The sequence below is a fragment of the Xenopus laevis genome, chromosome 8L (assembly GCF_017654675.1).
Source record: "Xenopus laevis strain J_2021 chromosome 8L, Xenopus_laevis_v10.1, whole genome shotgun sequence".
NCBI lineage: Eukaryota > Metazoa > Chordata > Amphibia > Anura > Pipidae > Xenopus > Xenopus laevis.
Genome location: NC_054385.1, coordinates 24,901,081 through 24,917,278, shown reverse-complemented (window position 1 = coordinate 24,917,278; position 16,198 = coordinate 24,901,081).

Genomic DNA, 16,198 nt, shown 5'->3' with positions numbered 1-16,198 from the left:
TCAATGTAACTGAATGTGTCTCAGTGGGACATGGGTTTTTACTATTGAGTGTTGTTCTTAGATCTACCAGGCAGCTGTTATCTTGTGTTAGGTAGAGATGTCGCGAACTGTTCGCCGGCGAACTTGTTCGCGCGAACATCGGGTGTTCGCGCTCGCCGGAAGTTCGCGAACGTCGCGCGACGTTCGCCATTTTGGGTTCGCCATTGTTGGCGCTTTTTTTTGCCCTCTCACCCCAGACCAGCAGGTACATGGCAGCCAATCAGGAAGCTCTCCCCTGGACCACTCCCCTTCCCTATAAAAACCGAAGCCCTGCAGCGTTTTTTCACTCTGCCTGTGTGTGCTGAAGAGATAGTGTAGGGAGAGAGCTGCTGCCTGTTAGTGATTTCAGGGACAGTTGAAAGTTTGCTGGCTAGTAATCGTTTTGATACTGCTCTGTTATTGGAGGGACAGAAGTCTGCAGGGGTTTGAGGGACATTTAAGCTTAGGTAGCTTTGCTGGCTAGTAATCTACCTTCTACTGCAGTGCTCTGTATGTAGCTGCAGTGGGCAGCTGTCCTGCTTCTGATCTCATCTGCTGACTGCTGCAATAACAGTAGTCCTTGTAAGGACTGCTTTTATTTATTTTTTTGTTGTTTTACTACTACTACTACTACTACTACTATAAGAGCCCAGTGCTATTAGTCTAGCAGTGTTGGGGAGTGGGACTGGTGTGCTAATCTGCTGCTCCTAGTAGTTCAGCAGCACCAACTTTAATTTTTTTTTTTAATATTCATTTTTTTTTTATTTTACTTTTTTTATTTTACTACCGCTGTAGTAGTGTATAAGTTGACCTTTTAGGCATTATTTGCCCTGTAGGCATTATTTGCACACTGTTTTCTTCAACCCGCCATCGAGCTGTGTGACCTTGTTCACATTCTGTCTAAATATCCATAATATTACCGTCTCCAGAAAAAACACCGGAGTCACTTTTTTCAAGCAGCCATAATATATTTTACGTAATCCGTATCCACCGCTGTAGTAGTGTATACGTTGGCCTTGTAGGCATTATTTGCACACTGTTTTCTTCAACCCGCCATCGAGCTGTGTGACCTTGTTCCCATTCTGTCTAAATATCCATAATATTACCGTCTCCAGAAAAAACACCGGAGTCACTTTTTTCAAGCAGCATTCATATATTTTACGTAATCCGTATCCACCGCTGTAGTAGTGTATACGTTGGCCTTGTAGGCATTATTTGCACACTGTTTTCTTCAACCCGCCATCGAGCTGTGTGACCTTGTTCCCATTCTGTCTAAATATCCATAATATTACCGTCTCCAGAAAAAACACCGGAGTCACTTTTTTCAAGCAGCATTCATATATTTTACGTAATCCGTATCCACCGCTGTAGTAGTGTATACGTTGGCCTTGTAGGCATTATTTGCACACTGTTTTCTTCAACCCGCCATCGAGCTGTGTGACCTTGTTCCCATTCTGTCTAAATATCCATAATATTACCGTCTCCAGAAAAAACACCGGAGTCACTTTTTTCAAGCAGCATTCATATATTTTACGTAATCCGTATCCACCGCTGTAGTAGTGTATACGTTGGCCTTGTAGGCATTATTTGCACAGTGTTTTCTTCAACCCGCCATCGAGCTGTGTGAGCTTGTTCACATTTTGTCTAAATATTGATAATATTATCGTCTCTAGAAAAACCACTTGAGTTACTTTTTTTCAAGCAGCATTCATATATTTTACGTAATCCGTATCCACCGCTGTAGTAGTGTATACGTTGACCTTGTAGGCATTGTTTGCCCAGTTTTTTTGGCCGCAGCCACTGAAGCACAGAGGCCAGAAAAAATATGCCATATAAATGCTGAAAATAGTAATTTTTTGCCATACGTTGACTCAACGTATATGGCAAAAAATGACTATTTTCAGCATTTATATGGCATATTTTTTCTGGCAACTGTGCTTCAGTGGCTGCGACCAAAAAAATGCATATTTTCTGCATTTATATGGCATAATTTTTCTGGCCTCTGTGCTTCAGTGGCTGCAACCAAAAAATTTATATTTTCAGCATTTATATGGCATAATTATTCTGGCAACTGTGCTTCAGTGGCTGCGACCAAAAAAATGCATATTTTCTGCATTTATATGGCATAATTTTTCTGGCCTCTGTGCTTCAGTGGCTGCAACCAAAAAAATTTATATTTTCAGCATTTATATGGCATAATTTTTCTGGCAACTGTGCTTCAGTGGCTGCGTCCAAAAAAACTGGGCAAACAATGTCTACAAGGTCAACGTATGGCGAAAAATTACTATTTTCAGCATTTATATGGCATATTTTTTCTGGCAACTGTGCTTCAGTGGCTGCGTCCAAAAAAACTGGGCAAACAATGCCTACAAGGTCAACGTATGGCAGTTGTTTAAAGAGAACAGTAGATTACTAGCCAGCAAAGCTACCTAAGCTAAAATGTCCCTCAAATCCCTGCAGACTTCTGTCCCTCCAATACAGAGCAGTATCAAGCAGATTACTAGCCAGCAAGCTTACTATCATCTGTCCCTGAAATCACTAACAGCTCTCCCCCTACACTATCTCTTCCAAGCACACACAGGCAGATTTTTCAGATACATTTTTGCCCTTGATCCCCCTCTGGCATGCCACTGTCCAGGTCGTTGCACCCTTTAAACAACTTTAAAATCATTTTTCTGGCCAGAAATGTCTTTTCTAGATGTTAAAGTTCGCCTTCCCATTGAAGTCTATGGGGTTCGCGAACCGTTCGCGAACCGCTCGCATTTTTGCGCAAGTTCGCGAATATGTTCGCGAACTTTTTTTCCGACGTTCGCTACATCCCTAGTGTTAGGGAGCAGTTATCTGGTTACCTTCCCATTGTTCTTTTGTTTGGCTGCTGGGGGGCAAAAGGGAGGGGGTGATATCACTCCAACTTGCAGTACAGCAGTAAAGAGTGATTGAAGTTTATCAGAGCACAAGTCACATGACTTGGGGCAGCTGGGAAATTGACAATATGTCTAGCCCCATGTCAAATTTCAAAATTGAATATAAAAAAATCTGTTTGCTCTGTTGAGAAATGGATTTCAGTGCAGAATTCTGCTGGAACAGCACTATTAACTGATTCATTTTGAAAAAAAATTTTTTCCCCATGACAGTATCCCTTTAATAAACACTGAGTTATGTGGGGGAGGGAAGGCATATTTTAAAGGTTTTATTCCTGTCCTTGGAGGAGGGGCTATCTCTCTTGTAGTGTGCTGCCTAAGGGGACCTGAAGGAACTGCAATTTCCAGGTAAGAAATTCTAGCTTTTTAGTTGATGGACAATTCGTACGACCGTTTCGAGATAATCGTGGTCTCACGATGACGATCGGATCATTTAAAAATCATTATCTTTATCTATGGCGAGCTTTACAGTCTTTATTCTGTGCATGAGTCTAATTTTAATAGCCCTTCCCACCATGCCTGTGCTCAATCTGCATGCTCTTCTTCGTGAGCCTGTGTAGCCCGCCCACCATCCAATAGGAATCAGCGAGCCTGGTCTCCATGGGATGCTCGATTCCATTCATTAGTACACAGAGGTACGGGCTAGCAGGGACAAGTTGTGTATTCTCCTGGGTGTATGTGTGATATATTAGCTAAATATATTCGAGGAACCTTTTGTGGACATAGGAAAACTTACTGCTGTTTGTAAAAGTTTATTGATAGAGGAGATGTTGCAGGCATATATGTTAATGAAGAAGCTTGCCTGGGGTCAGGGGGAGGGATTTTGGCACATTAGCAGTAGTAACAGTAGCTCAAGGCTGAAGGGAAGCCTTTAGTATGATGGCGGCACTGTTTTCTTCAGCAGGCTGCAACTTCAGAGCCGTGTTTTATTAAAAAAAATAAACATGTTTCAAAAAAATAAACATAGCGATTCTGGAGGGGTATATGAGATCTACAAAATAGGACAAGAAGTAAGGCTTGCCTTTCGTTCTCCTTTAAATGCAGTTTCTGTCCCTACAGACTTGTAGTTATTAAATGCCTTTCTCTTCTTTCCTATTAACGTCTTTACTTCTATATTAAGCTACATAGTGTGGTTATGGGTGCTTTTATATTTACTTCTTTAGGGAATAAACTGAGAACAGTAATAATTTAATATCATTTTAAATGACAACCATTGCTGTTCAGTGCTTTTATTAAATTACGTTTTTGTTTTTTGCAGGAATAAACGAAATGAGCACCCACTCCTGAACCAGCCGATGAAGATACAACTTGACTTTATTCCATATTACTAAAACCGCATGTCCTGACGTGCAGGCCCGGATTTGTGGCGAGGCCACATAGGCCCGGGCCTAGGGCGGCAAAAATGTAGGGGCGGGATGCTCCCGTGATTTAAATTCCGATCGATGTCGCTTCACGCAGCCGGCGCTAGGACCATGTAGTGCCAGCAGCGGCAGGGGGGGCGTGCGCAATATAAGAATTTGGCGCTTGGACAATGCGGCTTTGGGGCTCCGCGATTTGAAATCCGGCCCTGCTGACGTGTTTCGTATCTACTGATACGTAATCATAGGCAATTTATAAGAATTTAAACATCTTAAAAAGGACATGACGTGGTGATTACACCACAAAGCGTTTAACCCTAAGGATTCCTGTTCAATTGATATGGAAAATTGTCTTCAGAGGTAAGTACCTATAAAATGGAAAACGAATGGATCAAATAAAGATTACGGTACGTGGGTTTCACATCTCGTTTAATCACTCCACAATTTATTTTTAGGATCAGAAATTGACAGGTGAACGCTGTAAAATAAACAGCACTGTATTCAGGGAGAAGTTAGCCGATAATTCCTTACTGAGAGCTGATTCTTGTCTCCCAAATCACATTTTTAATCAGGCAATTTCAGAATCAGGAGTAATTGTAGCACAGACAATGGGGTTCATTTATCAACACTGGGCAAATTTGCCCATGGGCAGTAACCCATGGCAACCAATCAGATTGCTGGTTTCAAAAAGCTAATCACTGTTTGGTTGCTATAGGACACTGCCCATGGGCAAATTTGCCCAGTGTTGATAAATGAGCCCCATTAGTTTATATCACAGTCGATAAATCTGAGAGACCATTTTTTGGCCAGTGGATATCCTTTGCATTTTTGCGTTTGTGTAAATGTTCAATGAAAGCAGATCGCAGTGGCTTCACAAACACAAGATTAGCGAGACAGAATCGCAGAATGGTGCACTATTGTTTATCAAGTCTTATATTAAGCAATATTGTGAGGTTAAACGTATAGTTAATAAGTACCTTCCGGTTTTGAATGGGGATGACAAATTGCGTAAGGTATTGCAACATGGTTGCAAGTTTGTTATACGTCGAGTTAAGACATTAGGAAACATTCTGTCCCCGAGTGATGTCTGTGTCAGTCAAAACACAGCTACCTGGTTGAATACAACAGGATCATTTGGTTCTGGGGCCACACGATGTATCACGTGTAGGCACATGGTAAAGTCAGGAGAATTTGTAAGTAGCAGTACCAAGAAGGTGCACAAGATTAGGAGTTTTATTAATCGCAATAATCCATTAGTTATTTATTTGCTTACCTGTGCGAAATGTGAAATTCAGTATGTGGGGTGTACCTCAAGAAAATTAAAATGCCATATGTGTGAGCATATCGGTCAGATTGCTTCACGGAGTTCCAGCACTGTAGTAACTAGGCATTTCTTAGATTGTAGCAATGGCCTATAGTACGTACCTCAAAATTCAAGGGATTGAAAAAATATTTTCCACATCAAGAGGTGGAGAAATAATTTTGAGGTTACTACATAGAGAGGCTTATTGGATTTTCACACTGGATACCCGACAACCGAAAGGCTTAAATTCGCGTTTTGATGTTGCAGGTTGCGTTTAGTGAGTCAAAAAGTTGACAATGCTACAGTATATAATGTGATAGCCTTACAGAATATTACAAATTTTTAAACATCCAAAAATCCATTAAGTGAAGGGTGCCTCATTTTTTCAGTTCTTTTCAGATTTTTATTTATTTATGTATTTATAAATATATAAATGTATTATCTAGTTAATTAATTGATTAATTAGTACAATTGTATTTATGAAATTATTTTAACTTATGTATAAGTACAATATACTCATGAGTTGATTGTATGTTAATATAATAATGGATTTTTTCCTTATTCATCAATTGGTAATTAACTTATCAAAATGATTTGTACATTTGGATTATTTTTATGGAGTAATAGTACATATGTATTTATATTCATATCTGCGCATTTGTATGCCCTTTCAAAAGTACACCGTAATCTTTATTTGATCCATTTGTTTTCCATTTTATAGGTACTTACCACTGAAGACAATTTTCCATATTGTTAATCACTACGTCATACCCTTTTTAAAATCTTCTCCAACCCTCTAGTCATCTTCTCCACTAAAGCAGCTGCACCATCATCATTGTGGCGCAGCCCATCCCTAGCAAAGAGCCTGTAGCCAATTGAGATACCAGTCACATATTAATCTCCCTAAGCTTCCGCTGTCTCCTTAATAATATTAATTTAATATTTTTGAGAAAATTACCTTGGAAGTCCTCGTCCTCAACTTTTCACCTAGTTTTTAAAAATCATTTTTGAGGACTTCTAACTTTGTCATTGGTACCTATGTGTACCAAAACTGCTGGGCCTTCCACAGCCCCACCCAATAATCTGTCTGTTGATTACACCACATCACCAGAACATCACCAGAACTAACATATATTTAATCCTTATTGGAGGCAAAACATTGGATTGGATTTATTTAATTTTTAAATGTTTTTTTTGTAGACATATGGTATCGAGATACAAATTATGGAAACCCCCAGGTCCCGAGCATTTTGGATAACATGTCACATACCTGAACCAAGATTCATTTGAATGTCCTTCTTTTAGACCAAGATAATGGTTTAGGCACCATCAGTAGAACATGAGCTCTGGCCTTTCAGATGACCCTAGCAAAAGGACTGCTTAGAATGCCATGATTCTTGCTGAATGTCTGAGCACAGGTTGTCATGTTAAGAGTTATTCCAAATATCATCCTTATCAGTCTCGGCCTGCTTTCTTTCCCTTGTTCAAATAATCGCATTCTCCAGAAAAGTTTGATCACATGTTGTATCATTATCTGAATGACTTGCCTGACTTGCAAATAGATATTTGCATCTAGCTATATCTCCTCCTCAAATGACACAAGAATTTGACTTCTTAAGTGAAGGACTTATACTTCATTATGATGTAGAGAATAGGGTTGCCACCTTTTCTGGAAACAAATACCGGACTTCCTATATATTTATCTTTTTTCCATACTAATAACATTGGGATCAACCATCATTTTTTGTCAGGCCAGTAAAATAGCGGCCAGTTGGCACCCCTGGTAGAGAATCATATCATGATATCATATGAGTGATACCAATTTGCAATTGTTTTTCATTTTCATTTCAGCAGCTCTCCAGTTTGCAATTTCAGCAATCTGGTTGCTAGAGTCCAAATGACCCTAGTAACCATGCATTGATTTGAATTAGAGACTGGAATATGAATAGTAGAGTGCCTGAATAGAAAGATGAGTAATAAAAAGTAGCAATAACAATATATTTTGTAGCCTCACAGAGCATTTGTTTTGTAGATGGGGCCAGTGACCCCCAGTGGAAATCTGGAAAGAGTCAGAAGAAGGCAAATCCCTATAGAACTATAGAAAAAAATGAAGGTCAATTAAAAAGTTGCTTAGAATTAGCCATTCTATAACGTACTAAACGTTAACTTAAAGGTGAACCACCCTTTAAAGCAAGGTCTCAGCTGGGTCACCATTCTGAGAGAATCCATTTATATGAGGTAAGCTATCCATTTTGGCACCACTACCAAACAGGATAATTGTCCCAAGCCCACCCAGAGCCATCTCTAGCCTTTATGCCACGTTAAGCATCAGCGCCATACTGCCACCCTCCCTCCCAGTTTCCTGCCTCTCATCTTGGACCCATGCAGGGGGTGGTGAAGTGCAGAGAGTGCAATGGAAGTGCACATAATGTTGCCTTCAGGGCATACAGGCCTACCCCTAGCCTTATTTTTAAGTCTTTGATGAATTATCGGAATTCCAGTTCCATCCATCGCCCACTTTAAATTTTTAACTACCACAGACTGATCAAACTCCCCCTTGTAGCCTTGCCTGTATGAATACACACATGGTGTGTTGTTTCCTATTAAAATAGGTTTTAAAAATGCCACATTTTCGAACTGGAAATATTGTATGATCAGCAATATCTGAGAGTGTGTGCTAAAGCACATTTCCCAGCTGTTTTTATTGAAGTGAGGCACAAAGCTATAGAGAGCAAAGAGGTTGGGTAAGGCTGTATTCTCGGAGTTCGGCAGTGTGGGAGACGGCACATACAAAATAAGAGAGATTTGGCCTTGGGCCTTAGCCAGTGACTCATACAGCAGGGAAAAGCAGCACGTCCAAGGGCGTCACAGCCAGACAGAACAACTGGCTATAAGCTGCACAGAACTAGTATGAGGAATCAGAAATGTAAAAAAAAAGTTGCTTAGGTCGGCAAATTTGGGTAAATTTAGTCTCCTGACGACTAATCGCCTCTTCTGCGGGCAGTGGCGGAACTACCGGGGGAGCAGGGGGTTCGAGCGGGCCAGGGCCCGCACCCCCTCAGGGCCCCCCCGGCAGTTCACGCGCCGCTAATTCCCGGCCAGTTCCAGGCGTCGGGGCCCGCCCCCCTCTAGTTACGTTTCTGTCTGTGGGGCGACAATCTCCCTGAACTGCCTTCACCCTGTCACCCTGCACTCGCATCGCTTCGATTTCCGAAGTTGCCCGAATTTTCCTTGTGAGGCAACTTTGAAAATCAAAGCGATGTGAGTGCATTGGCAACACTATAAACCCAATAGGCTGATTTTGCTTCCAATGAAGCAAAATGTAAACTATATGGCAGCGGTGCTCATCATCTCTTAACAGGTATTGTTGACCTTCCAAACAAGGATGTAGTTTCATATGTCTCAAATAGGGATGTAGCGAACTGCCGATTTGGTGTTCGCGAACGCCGTTCGCGAACACCGGCAAATAATGCGAACGTTCGCGGACAGTTCGCGAACTTCGAACACCCGCTAAAATCGTTCGATTCGAACGATCGAAGGATTTTAATCATTCGATCGAAGGATTTTCATTCGAATCGAACGATCGAAGCCATTCGATCGAATGCTTTTCATTCTATCGAATGCTTACAATCGTTCGAACGAATGGAAATCGTTCGATTTTTAGCGGTCGAAGGAATTCGAATGGTCGAATGGTCGAACGACTTGTATTCGAATCGAACGCGAACTCAAAATGCGAACGTTCCCAAACGTTCGCGAACATTCGGCGGACGCGAACGGTCGAAGTTCGCGCGAACTAGTTCGCAGCAGAACAGTTCGCTACATCCCTAGTCTCAAAGTGTATCCTTCGCTTTTGGGGTCAAAGGGTTAACTGATTATATTTATCTTAGGGCTTATTTATCTCTTTTAGAAATATGAAGAATTTGCCTCCAGCCCCAAAACACCAGAGTTGTTGTCACCTAGAGAGAAATACAATACTGTGCCCCGGCAATCATAAAGCAATGGGATCATACGCAGGCTGAACGAACCAATGTGGCTTAAGTCTTGTAAAACTTTTAAATATGAACGAAACCCAATATTGTTTTGGCACCAAGTTATGCAGCTTAGTTACCATCAAGTACAGAGTACAGGTATGGGACCTGTTATCCAGAATGCTCGGGACCTGAGGTTTTCCGGATAAAGGATCTTTCCATAATTCCAATCATACCGTAAGTTTGTTAAAAAAATCATTTAAACATAAAATAAACCCAATGGGATATTTTTCCCACCAGCGAGGTTTAATTATTATGTCATTACAGAGAAAAATTAAATAGATGATTTAATTATTATGGAGTCTATGGGAGATGACCTTCCCGTAATTTGGATATTTTTTGTTTAATGGGTTGCCAGATAATGGTTGCTATATCTGTACTGTTTTATTATTGTGTAGAAAAAGGAAATTGTATGAATCAGTTGTTAAAATAGACTTTATGGGGAACAGCCTTCCCTAACTTTTTCTATATTGCTGTAATATTATCATATAATTATCACACCGTTACCCATTTTTCCCCATTGGACCTTTGAAATACCCTGGGACCTTTCGGTCCCAGCAGTCTTTCTGGTGGAAAGATACAGTGTTTTTAAAGTAATCCACGGGTGGTGTTGCCTCCTTTTATTTTATATTTTCAGTTACATATATATGAAACAATTCCACAATGATTCACTTTTTTTCCTTAGGTTGCTGGGCTTTATTGTTGCCTTGAGAGAGTGGGTGATTAGCCTTTGGTGTTTTTATTTAGAGAAGTAACTGGAAGCTACCACCCACCGGAATTTAGGAATTATAACCTGTTTTGCACATTTAAATTGACATTGTGCCTGTGTCAAGGCTCAACTGACCCTCAGTGCTCCTTGCCCCCCCCCCCCAGCAGCTGCTGGAATTACTGTTCCTGTTGCTACACATTCTTGTTTATGTGAAATAGGCTTCAGCCTCAATGTAGGTTCCAGTCCCAGTGAGTCTTTAATTGTGTTGCCATAGCCCCATCTGTTGGTGAATCATACAAGTGCAGGTCCACAGACAAAAGATTCAAATTTCGGTTTAGTATTTAGTATTTACAGTATTATATCAATGAAAAATAGCTGTTGGTAGAAACAGAGAAAACCAATAAATCTCTGTAATTAGTAGTGCATATGAATTGTATTTAATTTTAAATCTATAACATGGCAGATCCCTTTGGTGTCAGCCACTTCTTGCAACCCAATATTTGGTCAGGCCCCTTAGCCCATAACAAATTTACATAATTGAAATAATTAAAAAGCTTTGGTGCACAAACCATACAGACACACATGTGCCTTGCAGTTTGCTGCCTTGCCTAGCTGCCTAATTTTCTCCCATCAAGCAGGACCCAGGCCCAGCACAGCACAGCACAGCACAAAACAAAACAAATAAAAGGAAAAAGAAAAGAAAATAATAATAATGCAAAGAAAAAACAAATAATAATTGTAAAAAGCTAGATAGGCTCCTTGTGTTTCCAGGTGCACTTGTGACTCTGGACCAGCAACACTGATGAAAATAAATATAAACTGACTACAACTGAAAAAAAGCTAAACTTTTTCCAGAGGAATCAGCCAAGAAGGAGAACCTGTGCAAAGTATAGCATAGGGGCCTCAGATCCCATTAATCTGCCACTGTGTACATCATTTAAATCATCACGGTGCTATAACCTGTTTGGTTTTTTTTTTTCAATTGAGACATGGGTAATCAGAATGCTTACAGATATTGGATACTGATAATATTTCTTTGTGAATTTTAGACCCAAATTGTAGATTCTGGCAAATGACAGAGGGGCTGCTGTAAGATGCCTTATAGACAGTCACTATTTATTAAGCTGGTGGGTACTGGTTGGGCTTCTGTAAAGTTGAACTTCCAGAGCCTATTAGTCTTGGTCTGGACCTGGAGACTTGGGTGATATTTCCTGCCCCTAAACATCTGTTATTGTATTCTATCTGCCAGAGTGACCAAAACTTTTTGTAGTAAATAACTGCTTCCAGTGAATAGTTCTGCATAGATGAGTGTAATCTGTAAATCAGCATTTAAAGGGGATCTATTGTGAAAATAAAATTTAATATCAGTTTCATCATGCTAAAATAAGAAATTTTCTAAATACAATTAGGGATGGGCGAATTTTTCCGCCTTGTTTCGCGAAAAAAAGACGCCCAAAAACTTGTATGGCGTTGTGCGCCAAAATAAAAAGACGCGTGTCAAAAAAAATTTCGGCACCCGACAAAAATTTTTGACGCCCATAGACTTTAATGGGCGTTGGTGACATTTTCGGCAGCGGCAAATTTTTGGCGAAACCAAACGAGTCAAATTCGCCCATCCCTAAATACAATCAATTATTACACAGGGAACCGCAACCAATATTACCCACAGGGGGTAATAACAGAGAGGAGACAACAGCCCAATCGGACAACACGGAACATCTATAAAAAACGTTAGTATATAACATTTCCAATGCTGTATTATCCTCTGAACAATTAACTGTCCTACAAAAAGGCCTATCTTATTCCCCCACTAGCAATTGTGACACATTTTCACTTAATATAGACTTGCATGAACAATGATAAGTTGATCATTAACAAACAAGGGAAAGTTGTGCTCACCACTATTTTTTAAAACCATTAGGCGGGGGTGCAATGAGGTTGTGACCACAAAATACATATAGTCAACTACAAGAGTCCTCTGCACTTAACCCATTATCAATATATTTAAGACAGTGAGACATTTTGTGCATACTGCTACTAAAAAATGCCCTACCCTTTAAACAACACAGCTATTGTTTGTCCATATATTGCAATATATTTAAGCTGGCCAACTACGTCAAAGTCATCCCATATCTGGCCAGTCCTACGCTTTGACGTAGTTGGCCTGCTTAAATATATTGCAATATATGGACAAACAATCCCTGTGTTGTTTAAAGGGTAGGACATTTTTTAGTAGCAGTATGCACAAAATGTCTCACTGTCTTAAATATATTGATAATGGGTTGAGTGCAGAGGACCTCTTGTAGTTGACTATATGTATTTTGTGGTCACACCCTCATTGCACCCCCGCCTAATGGTTTTAAAAAATAGTGGTGAGCACAACTTTCCCTTGTTTGTTATAGTTATACAGGAGCAGTGACCAGTTCCATGTTGTAGCTCCCACCCATCCCAGCTATAGTCAGGTGATCCCACTGGTGTCTAATAAAAGGGCAGCCAAGTTTGGGAGTTTTACTTTGAAAGCAGCTAGTAAGTTGCAGGTAAAACTAAGTCCCTTTGTAAAATGTATAATTAAGCAATTGAATTCTTAATGAATCAGATGAAAATTAATCGAAGGACTGGCCAGATATGGGATGACTTTGACGTAGTTGGCCAGCTTAAATATATTGCAATATATGGACAAACAATCCCTGTGTTGTTTAAAGGGTAGGGCATTTTTTATTAGCAGTATGCACAAAATGTCTCACTGTCTTAAATATATTGATAATGGGTTGAGTGCAGAGGACCTCTTGTAGTTGAAGTTGATCATTAAGCCTGCAGATAAGGGGGGTGCACTGGTAGTTATGGACAGGGACTTTTACCTGTCAGAAATTAATGAACAACTATCAGATGCAGAGATTTACAAAAAGATCTCTGTTAACCCATTAATCTCTATACAGCAGTGCATTATGTCCAGGGTGTACCAGGCAGTGGATGATGGTATAATTGATGATCATATGAAGGATTTCTTAATTAAAACTAATCCAATGACCCCTGTATTTTACACTTTGCCAAAAATCCATAAAAACATGGAAAAAAACCCTGGACGACCTATAGTGGCAGGCACGGATTCGGTACTCAGTCCACTGGCAATATATGTGGACAAGATTTTACAACCCTTAGTACATAATACCACCTCCTATGTAAAAGATACAAAACATTTACTCACAATTTTGGAATCTTTACAATTACCGTTACGTGATATAGTTTTGGTCAGCCTTGATGTTTCCAGCCTTTATACCTCCATTACAGCTGTGAAATACTTTCTAGACGATAGTGACTACACTACACCCCAAAAAACATTCATTATTGATCTGTTGGAGATTATCCTACATCAAAATTACTTTCTTTTTGGGGACACTCTCTACTTACAACAACAGGGGACAGCGATGGGGAGTAATGTGGCACTAAGTTATGCCAACCTTTTTATGGCCTACCTAGAAACACACATGGTATATACACACCCCCTTTACAAAGTCCACTGTCGACTATACGTACGCTATATAGACGACCTACTAATGGTATGGGAAGGCCCCTCTGACATATTGACAGCCTTTATAGGCTTCCTAAATAATATGGAATCTTCCATTAAATTCACATGGACAAGTGATAAAAATTGCATTAGCTTTTTGGATGTTAACATTTTCAGAAGGGGAATAAAATTGGAAACTGACCTCTTTAGAAAATCAACTGACAAAAATAGTCTCCTACATTTTGAGGGTTAAAAGAATCGTATCTGATCCACATATATACACAAAGAGAATTGAAGAAATGACTGACCGTTTCAAAGAGAGGGGGTACCCTTAGGATGTTTTAAATAAGGGTCTATCTCTAACAATAAGAGTAGGGTTGAGCTATTACAACCCCCAAGTAGAAACAAAACTAATGAAAATAGGATGGTTTTTGTTTCAGGTTTTTCTACGGCCAGCAAACATGTTACTAAAATCATACATAAACACTGGCATTTGCTTACATCATGTTTGTCCAACATACCGGTATTTCAGCAACCACCACTAATGGCCTATAAACGTGCCAGAAACCTTAAGGATCGACTAGTAAAAGCCGATATTGGACCTCTGAAAAAGCAGTCCACACGCTTTTTATGTAATCCAAAATTCGGCACTTTTCCCTGTCTTAACTGCACACAATGTAATTCAGTTACCAAGGGGGATGTGTTTTATCATCCACATTCGGGTAAAAAATATACTAAAAAGAATTACTATACATGCGATTCCTCTTATGTGGTCTATTTATTGAAATGCCCCTGCGATTTGCTCTATATTGGCAAAACCACACAAAAGGTCAAAGACCGCATTTCCAAGCACAAATCCACGATTCGTAAACAACTGACAGCCCTCCCTGTTCCAGCTCACTTTCAGGAGGCTAGACACACAGTTAGTCAATTACGCTTTCAGGTCATTGACTCAGTAGAAGTCCCTAGACGGGGTGGTGACAGGATTTTGATGCTTAAGAAATTGGAAATGCGGTGGATACACAGACTGGATACGATTTGACCTCGAGGACTGAATAGGGACTATACCCCAGCAATGTTTATTTAACAATTAATATTTAATATTAGGTATGGAGTCCTGTTTATAATGGTGCTTTTAATGGTGTAGAAAATAAATGACTGATTCAATATGTGTATTATATTTATGTTTTTAACAATTTCTTTGTTTCTTTTTAAAGGAGAAGGAAAGGTTAAAACTAAGTCAGCCTTATCAGAAAGGTCCATCTAAATATACCAGTAAACCCCCAAAGTAATGTTGCTCTGAGTCCCCTGTCAAAAGAAACACTGCATTTCTTTCCTTCTATTGTGTACACATGGGCTTCTGTATCAGACTTCCTGCCTTCAGCTTAAACCATATTGCCCTGGGCAAGAGCATGCTCAGTTTGCTCCTCTTCCCCCACCCCTCCCTTCTCTACTGTAATCTGAGCACAGAGCAGGGAGAGACTCAGGCAGGAAGTGATGTCACACCACATTAATACTGTAGCTCCTATCCTAAACAAACAGAGAGTTTCTAGAGCTTTTTACTCAGGTATGGTAAAACATTCTACAGAATAAATATAGCATTCTAGCTTGCACTATTGCAGCTAATCTATTGGCAATAAAATGCCTCTGTAGCTTTCCTTCTCCTTTAAAGGAGCATGATCTACAGGAAACATCCTAAGTATTGGTACCAATTTGTACATACAATGAAGTGTCTCATGAAGAGTGCTGAGTACTTTATGCCACATGGGTGCCAGATGATATCTCAGGCCTGTATAGATCAATTCCTTTCAGCATCTATTTCCTTTATGTTTCAATTTTAGTATCACTTTTATCACTGTGTGTCACAATGTTTTTGATACATTTATATTTTGGATACACTACTTGCAATTGTATAGTATATATCTACAGAAAATAACATTTTGGACACTGGTTGCTATGGACTATGAACTACGGAGAATAAAATATGGACACTGTGAACTTTGACCTTTGGGGAGGGGTGAGAGGCGTGATTACACCCCTCTTCCACTATAAATGTTTGTCACATGCTTTACACCAATAGGCTTGATAAAGGGCCCAGTGGAGGCCCGAAACGTTGCTGCTTTGTTTGTGAGCTGAATAAATACTGATCACTTAATCAATTGCAACAGTTGTGCCGCAGGTCTCTTGCTTTGTGATATACAATTTTGGGCTTTGGGCAGTATTGGGCCCGATACCTGAAGGCACCTGACACCAATCCGGTGATACAGACCTGGGATAGCACTCCAATTTTGGGATTTAAATACAAAATCAATTAAACATTATGTATTGTTTCTGAAATAATCAAGTTTACGAT